The sequence below is a fragment of the Vanessa tameamea genome, chromosome 18 (assembly GCF_037043105.1).
Source record: "Vanessa tameamea isolate UH-Manoa-2023 chromosome 18, ilVanTame1 primary haplotype, whole genome shotgun sequence".
Classification (NCBI taxonomy): domain Eukaryota; kingdom Metazoa; phylum Arthropoda; class Insecta; order Lepidoptera; family Nymphalidae; genus Vanessa; species Vanessa tameamea.
In genome coordinates, this window is record NC_087326.1 from 1,666,859 (window position 1) to 1,676,608 (window position 9,750).

Sequence of the window (9,750 nt, forward strand, 5' to 3'; positions counted from 1 at the left end):
TCAGATAATGAAGCGAGTGTTTAAGAACGAAATAAATTATGCTTTTTGTGGCAATCAGGTTATGCGTTCGGTTACGTTTTTTAATAAAAACTCATCATAGAATAAGAACAAATTTGTTTTGATTATGTAAGTAATAATTACATAATAAAAGAACTTCAAAACATATTTTCAGAAGAGATGAAACTAATTCTACCTCTTTTTTAGCAATTATGTTTACAGATTTGGTTCAAGGATAAAAGCTTGACCACGTTTTACTCACCAAACATCGTCGTTAAAGTAACAGAGTGTCGGCCTTATAATTAATATAAAAATAAGTTATAATCATTAATTATTTTTAGACGACATAACCGTACTTTCTGCTTCGCCGTAATCTGATAGAAGAGCTATCGGTATTTTATAAATTTACATTACCTACTGAAAACAGTATAAATAGACGCGTGAATTTTAACTTAAAGGATGAAGAATGCTCCACCACGTGTAGTACTAGAATAATGCTATACCAGCACTAAGTAAAACCACTTATCCGCATTGGGGAATTCTTCTTAACTTAATGTGCTTTTCGTTAGTTAAAAGACTCATAATAGAGTAAGCGTGTATTTTCCTTATGTAAGTCACAATATTAGGTTCTTTTAATGTTTCCATGAATACATCGTTATCAGATTACTTTATCTACATTCCGGTACTTAGCATGCGTTCAAGATATCACGAGGAAGTTACTTTACTCGGAAATTAGTGGAAGTAAGCATTAATTTTTTTTTTGTTGTCTATTTTTCCTTTCAACATAGTTTTGATTTTGTATAGATAAAAATGTATTTTCATAGAATCAGATAAGATATTAAGTGCACAAATAAAAGCCAAAATAAAAAAATAAAGATTATTAGTAATGTTACTAGTAAATTAGTCGTATGTTTTTTTTTATCGATGTATGCTGGACGGCTTTTTCGGGACGAATACGGTTCCAATATGGAGCGTAATTTTGTTTGAATATGAAAATGTTATAATAATAATTTAGTAAGTAACTAGTAACACACTTGAAACACTTGGACCTGGGAGTACTACATCGAGTAATAGTGTAAAGACCTTCATTAAAAGTATAACATCTCGCCTCTACTGGTGACAGCAGGGCTGGTTCATTTTTTGCCCAGAGGATCGGAATTGCGATTCAACGGGGAAATGTTGCTAGCATTCTTGCCACCATTCCACGCGTTCATGATTTTTACAGAAACTATTTTTAATTTTTTCGTTTTGTATAACACATTTTCCTTTCTAAAAGGTACCGTTTAAAACTTTCTGTCTTAATATATTTTTGAGTTTGAAATGTATTTGTATGTTTGAAAAGTATGTCGTAGCGCATGGTTTTTTTTACGAGTGTCTCGGCCGGATGTGATCCCATTCTAAAATTGAATTAACGTACGAATTTAAATTTTAGTTTGTCCTCGTAATGTATCAATTTTTTTCTATAAAATATCAGCTGAATGTTTAATTTTAAATCTTGAGATAAATGTGAAATTTTGTACCGTTTAATGGCTTGGAACCGTTGATTATATAAACTTAATATTTTTTACTACGCCAACGTCGAAGGGGGGTGATCAGTTTGTTATTGTAAAACGAATTTTTTTATATAATATCTTTTATGGTATGGTAAAGTCGAACCTTTTAAGGTTACGAAATTCAGTAAAAAAGGGCCGGACGTAACTGATTGATACCTATTTATACGGAGAGATGAATTACAGTCTTTTTACATATACCAGTTAAGAATGTGGTTTGTTCCAAGAAAAACCGGCAGGAATTTTAGTACCAACTCTTCCTTTAAGCTCATGTCGGTTGACATTATTTTACGTATTTTTTCTTGAATTACCGTTACATTGAATAATTATTTTAATTTAACTGCCACTGTCACTGTCACGTTAGTTCAGCGGCTGTCTTGTGAGGTTACATCTTGGGCCTTGGATTCGAACTTTGGCAGTGATATGATCTTGTGCCGCGGAAATCACCTGTGATAAAGCACATCTTTATTTACTATCTACACTTTCTACACTTTATAATATTATAAATGTGAAAGTAACTCTGTCTGTCTGTCTGTCTGTCGCTCTTTCACTGTCAAACCAATGAACCGTATTTGACAAAATTTGGTATCAAGCTAACTTGAACTCCAAGGAAGGACATAGGCTACTTTTTCGCCTCACATATGACAACCAGCCCCTAAAATGGGAACGAAGCCGTGGACGACAACTAGTAGTGTATAATCTGCGCAGACGGCTTCTCTTTGATATGCTGCCATGGACAAAATTCGGTACGGAGGACATTAACATATTATTTTATCTTTTTTATTAAATGTTGTTATCGAGTGAATGGTATGGCAGTTAATTGAAGTGGACGTTTTCAATTTCTAGGAATCGTTGTAAACTTTGCTTGTTTAAATATGTCTTACATGATGACCATATTAGTAAACTAAGGACTAACATCGATTCGCATCGATAATAATTACAATTAAATAAATATATTATAAATGTAAAGAGGGCATCACTATTCTTTCACTTATATATAAATATATTAAAGTTGTATCAAAATACCTATGTATGTATTTGGTACAAGTTTAATTATAAATGCCTATGCATTTGTGTTATAATTTAGTTTTTGTACTTATATAATTAAAATGGCGTGTTTAATTCAGTTAAATAAAAGTAATTATTTGTTGTATTTTTAATTAAAAAAAATATAAGAGATAACGTGACGGCATAAACACGCCTCGTGTTACAGGCGACATTGTCCTTTCAAACCTCAAGTGGGTCAAGGCGGGGGGGTCGGCCGAGCCCGTGCGCGCCGATTGTAATTATCTACAACATACTTCATATAATAAACCAACAGTCTGTATTCCCTTATTAGTAATAATTTGACTCGTTAACGTAAATTAAGGAGACTCGAAAAAAAACATGTTTCGCAACTCATTTAAGTTAATCTCTTATTGTAGCCGCCGTCATGAGTACATTATTTTTGCAAGGACAGGAATATATAACAAAATTAGATTTTTTTTAACAATTAAACTTTCGGCTAGTAAAGGTACAGTTCTCATATCAATCATTGGCAGCTTGTATTTTATGTATGGTTAAAAATATGCTTGATTTTGAAAGCTAGACTTCTATTTTTTATATAAAATTTTATCGATAGGTTTTAGGAAGGATATACTATATAAACTTAATATTATTTGATTGACATGACATGACACAATTTTGTATTTCAAATATTAGAAACCGAGTTCCTTGCCAGTTCTTCGGTAGAAACTACTTTCCGAACCGGGTGGGAGTTTTTTGTAAAATGACGAATCAAAAGTGCTTGTAAAACCGTATATTTGTTTTGATTACCGAGTTACCCATGTGTCGAAGATTGTAACAAATTTCGAATTTGAATCGAAAATCTCGAATGAATTGTTATTTAATAATTTTTCTTTACATCTGAGCACGAGATTTGATCGCTCAATCTCAGCTTAAGATTCATATTCACATTTGCTTTGCCAACTCGGTTTCGGTGTGCTGTATATAACATAACAGGTTATTTTATTTTATCTCGCTGGTAAATCGCATTTAGGCGTTTCCCCCACATTCAGTTTATCCGAGACTCACCGGCGCCGAGCGCGCCGAAAGCGAGAGATCTCCGCCGACTATCGCTACCAGGGAATACCTCTGGAGCCCTCATGCAACACACTATGTCAAAGTACGGTGCGTCGTGTCGAATGGTGAGCCACGTTCATGGAAGGTGAACCCCCGTCTCGTTACTATAAAAAAACACAACATGAAAAAGACTTTAATGAACATTCATCCGTCTCCACGATAAATCTCGTTAGAAATGATGTCGCTGGTGAGTTGGTGTTCAACCATGTAGCGATGGTTGGTGTCAGCGAGTACATAATTTGTTTAAATTCTCGATGGTATTGAAAGTAACAACCAGCTATGACCCGCCTGCTTACCTGTTCACTAAATAAAAAGGAGGGAAGGATCAACGAAATTCCAACAATGAATAGCCTATAATCTACGGACGATTCCGCGTCGATTGGTTATAGTCTTATACGTTTAGTAGTTTTCACGTGTTTGAAGCTCAAAGAAAAAAAGCCATGATAGGTTAATTGATCTCAAAAGAGTTCAGCCAACGACCACGTATCTCTTTTATTTTTCCTACTCTTTCCGTTGCTATGGTTACTGTGGTAGTTGTTATATGTATGTATGTATATATATATATATATATATATATTAATATAAAAGTGATCTTTTACATTTTATAAGCGAATTCTTAATTCGTATCGAAAGATAAGAAACGTTTGCTGTAAAATTCAAGGGCAAATTAATCATTCTACAAAACCTGCTCGCGGTTTATTTTGCGTTTGACGGTCCGTTGGAAATGTTCGCTTTGAAATAACAAGCATAAATTAGTATTTACAAATAATATTGTTCAGATCACAAAATAAGTTGACTATACATTTTAGCGGACATTACCAGTTGAAAGCGAATGTCTATGACTCACAAGATTAAAAGCAAATTTAATTTAACATTTCAGCAATACTACTGTTTAATATCAGGATCTTATGACAGAACTGTTAAGGTTCGATTTTGTAACGCAATAATCGTTACAAGTTGTATTTTAATGTTGTTTCATCTATATAATGCAATTTGTATCGCTTGACCCATTTTATCGAGTCCCCAGTGTCGTGTTGACATAACAATGTTAGAGTTGATTAATTGCATACAGCCTATTATGTTAAAAAAAAAAATTACAAGCTATAACTATTTTAAGTTTCTTACTAAAAAAATAAAAACCATTAGTTTTTATTATAGAATTAAAATAACTTAGAAACTATACTTCATTGACCTTACACAATAGGCGACGAAAGAACTTTTTTTAAATAAAAAAAAAAAAACAATCTAAATAGCTACCTTAATTATTTTGAATAAAAAACTCGTGAGTGCACTATTAAGAACTTTACTGCTTCCTGTATGTTTTACATCTACACATTAATCACTTGCAAGGATGAATACGCTGACGCTCAAGGTGAGGCTCTACATTGAACGTAGTCTGAATTTAACGGATTCTGTGAAAAAAAAAATATAGTAATACATGATATTATACTATTAAGACACTACCAAGGCTGTTATGGTTGTTTATCTATGGCCGCTGGACTCAAAATAAAGAACACTAGCATTAAAAAAAACTTTGTTTTTTTTGTAATTTATTTTTACAGGTAACTTAATATTGACGTTCATTTAAATTAGACACCTCCATTTTATTTTGTAGTCAAAATCATGTTTTGCTGACTCTACAGTAGGTGTAAATTTATTTAACCTTGTCAGTTTTGTCTATTTTAAGTTTTATGTAAACAAATTAATTGATCGGTCTATGAATAGATTTACTCTTTGCATTGTCGGTTTGAAGTCTTCCTGCTTAAAATTGTTATGTTCGACTAAAATTACTTAAGTGAGTTAAATTTAAGTAGGTAACGAATATAATTGTTCATTGTGTATTTGTATATAACATAACTTGTATAGGTAAATGTGAGCAAAATGACTGTGTGAAAAGTATATGCTCACACTCAGCGGCACACGGCTACGCACGGCCATTGCACGCACCTCGACGAACAAGAATGGGTTGAATGAAGTCGTTGATGTATTTTTTAATTTATTTAAATATGGAATAACGTTTTTTTCATTAAATATAGGATTCTTCACTACGGTCTTTTTGTGTATTTCTTATCATCTTTTCTATTTTGATTTCCATTTTTTTCGATTATTTTTTATTTCCAATCGGCATTAAAATCGAAATTTTACAATTAAAGCAGCGTCGTTGAGTAAACGTTAGCATGTTCTCGCATCGCTGTTCCATCGACATCGACTATATATTCCATCGAATTCCATCTTAATAATTATATTTTTCATCCAATTCTATATTAATATATTTAAGGATTTTAAGATGGAATAGGTGATCGGAAATGTTCCTTAAGAAAGTGTCAGGATAAAATCAAGTACATCATTAGTCTGTATTTTTGCCAATTCATATTATAAAACACGAGCTTATGAAATAAAAAAAAGTCATAAAAAAATTAATGAAATATTGACAATACAATGGATCGCTACTTGTACCGAAACGTTTTTGAGAATTTTGAGTCGAATAAACAGAATAAACGGCCGATGGTCAAGAAATACTGCGGTTTGTTTGTTCGTTTTGGTAAAAAAAACGCTAATTTGCTTAGCAGTGCCGGTTTCCAAATGTACTATCATAGATAATTCGTGTATGGAGACGGCAAAATTAAAATGATTATGTTATTAATTATTAGTCTTGTTAGTCTTGTAATTTTGTCAGTTAATCAGGCTGTAGATCTCGAGCAACTCGGTTCAAATCCCGAGTCGACTTAGTAAAATTGATTTTTTTCTGATTAGAAATAGAAAGTTACATAGTATAAAATTATAAAGAAAACTGAGGTAACAAATATAAACTCCAATAATTACTTCTTCGAGATCAAATGCCATTTATTCGCGAATCCATAACGAATATCACAGATTATTCAAAATCTCGACCAATTATATCACGTTAATTCAATGTCAAAGTTGTTTATCTGTCTTTACTCCTCTTGTAAATGATACTTTGGGTCATCAAAGTCGGTTGCCGTTATTGAGATGTAAAACAAACTCCACAAAAGGAATCTGTTGACGAGATGTTAAATAATATATTTTTTGAGGTATTCTGAAAAATGGTGTATCGTACGACAAACAAATACATTTGATATTGAAACTACATAGAAAATTCTTTAGACTAACCGCGCGTGAAAAAGTTTTTACTAAAATATACATGAGTCTTCTAGTATTATTGTGTCTTGTAATCCGTGTGCACCAAAGTAATAATTTAACGCTAATGGCTCGAACAAATTCGACTCTCGCATTTGCAACCTTTATTACATTCACACATTTGCAAAAAAAAAAAACAAAATAAATTGCCTTCAAGAACGTTACGAAATTTTCGTAAATAATAAAAACATCACTGAAAGACTAATATATATATTTTTTTGTAAATCTTTTTAAATAAAATATTAAATAATCATGTATTGTAATACTTTTTTTTTTTTTTATTTAATTTTATTTGGGAAACAAACTAACATAATACACAAATATATGATTAAAAAAGGTAATACAGATACCAATTAAGTTTCCACTTACAAATAATACAGAATTAGAGCAATTTGAATACAATGATATGAATTTAATTTAATATATTAATTATCCAATCTAACCTAATATAAAATCTGAACACATAAGCATTTAATTAAAATAAAATAATGTTAATAATGTTTTTGTTTTGATGAAAAAGTGTTTATGTATAAAATTTTGGAGTAAAAAAACTCTTTTTCTTTAAGTTTATTATGATAAAAAAATATAATTACGGTATACCTACTGTTTGTTTTTTTGTTGAACAAATGATAATAAAACATCAAAGTGCGAGATCAGACCGTGACCATTACTTCGTTCTTTTGTTGTTTTTTTATTAAAAATACTATTTTTATATTTATTAGTAATAGACGAATATGTTTCTGCCCGGCTACTATCAAAAAACTTATCGGTGAGTCCAGTGACTACACCATCAAAGACGCAATAAGTTATTTTATTTCTTACCGAATTTAGAGGCATTCGTTTGAAATTTGGTGTTAATGAATTTGGTTCATTTAAAAGGAAGATTATTCGTTGTTATCTCTTAATATATTATTCAAAGGAGAAATCGAGAATGCATTTTATTTAATTAAAAATATGAAGTTTCAAATATTACTACTGTCAGGACCGGATATAGAAACTTGGAGACCCCAGAGAAAAGGCCCCAAATTATATTCAGTCGGGGGTTTTTTATTATTTTATTTTATAAAAAAAATAAGTACAAATATTTTATGTACGATAGAAGTATATAGTATATAATTATTGTATAAACTACATTAAATGGAATGGGTTCATTTTTGTTTTAGAAACTTCCATTTTGGAAGGCTAGGACCTCTTCCTTGATCCGGAGCTGTAGCTGCAGATGACGCAATTCTTGCAATTGGGGCTAGGAAAATAATTTTTACATACAAAGTCAAACATAGCCGTATTAAATAAAGGTTTTGACTTTGAAAATTTGTTTTAATCAATTTTGGTTCATTTATCCTTGTCTGTTGGGCAGTGGTACACTAATTCTGTCATACTTATATATTTCTGCAAAAAGATATATCGTAACGTTTAGCTTATTAATATATATATATATATATATATGATAGGATATACTTTGTAAACGCGCGGTCGGATCTCAGACTACCAGACATTTTGGTAGCTTTGCACAAAAACATCAAATATTTACATTTAAGGCAAACACAAAGCATAAATTCGAGGAAATTTGTAATTTGACTTTGTAACGTCCTGAGATTTTCCGTAATTTATAATAATTGTTCTATATTCCATTCTTAATATGAAATACTTATGAAAGTGGTATGTCATTTTACAAACATTAAACGACCTTCCCTTTACATTTTATTTTTATAATGAATGGCCGCGTCTAAATCATAAATTACTTAATGTAGTCTTATTAAAGCACAATTTTAATAGCGTTTTAAATTATAAATTTGACATAATTTAGATTTACATGCCGGCCGTACATAAGAGTAATATGCATGTAGTTATATTATTTCACAAGAGATCTGTATCCCATATCGTGTTTCTCGTACTTATAAAGATTAATATTATTATTATTATTAGCAGCCCCATAGCAGGCAAAATTTTACTGAACCGATATAATCAGTTGTTTTTTACTTATAAGCCTTATATTGTACAACGGGTGGACCGTATCGATGTCGGATTCCTCCTGTAAGTTTCCGATAAAGTATTAAAACTGCTCGAATAAAATATATAAAGGCTGAACAGATTAAATAAAAATGTGTTGTTTGTGAAGGTATTATTACGGGAGGCGGTATTCGCCCGACTGTGTTTTAATTAACTACGAGCAACTACTCAAAGTTAGAAACAATTTTATTTAACAGAACAGAACAGATTAGAAAACATGTACCGAAAGTTGACACAATTATAGTAACACGTATAACTTCCTAGTGGTTAGCTTGTTAATATCTAGTAGGTACGGCCAGGCCGGTCTCCTTTGATAGGAGAAGGTCGTCGCCGCAGTAGCACGCGCAGGGGACTGCTCCCCAGAGGCGATTAGGTGCGGGGATATACAGCGTGGTCCCAGCTTTATGGGGATGGTCAAGGTGACATGCCCCGTAATAGCAGCGAAAAAACTATCCGATGCCGGTCGTCTCCTGGTTGGTTGGAGTTCGGCCAAGGTGTACGTGTTGAAGGAACGCCCTTTGCGCTGCTTCAAATGCATGGGTCTTGGTTACACTAAGGCGCTCTGCCCATCTAAGGTGGAACGAGGATGACTGACTTCAGATGTGGTTTCGAAGGACACAAGTCAGCTACCTGTACCGGAAAATTACACTGCACAGTGTGCACCGCGGCTGGCAGGCCCTTCGAGCACTTGATGGGGTCAAGGGATTGTAACCCACCCGTCACAAAAGGAAAGGTGGTCGACGGCACCCAAATCACCAGTAACGGCGGACGGCGCCAAGCTGAGGAGGAAACTGACATGTCATCATGAAAGACAAGCTAAGCTTCCTTCAGACGAATGCCAATTTTCTTGTGATCAACCCATCCGTCCCCACTTGAGCCGCTGGGTGGAACGAAGACACGGCACACTCTCATT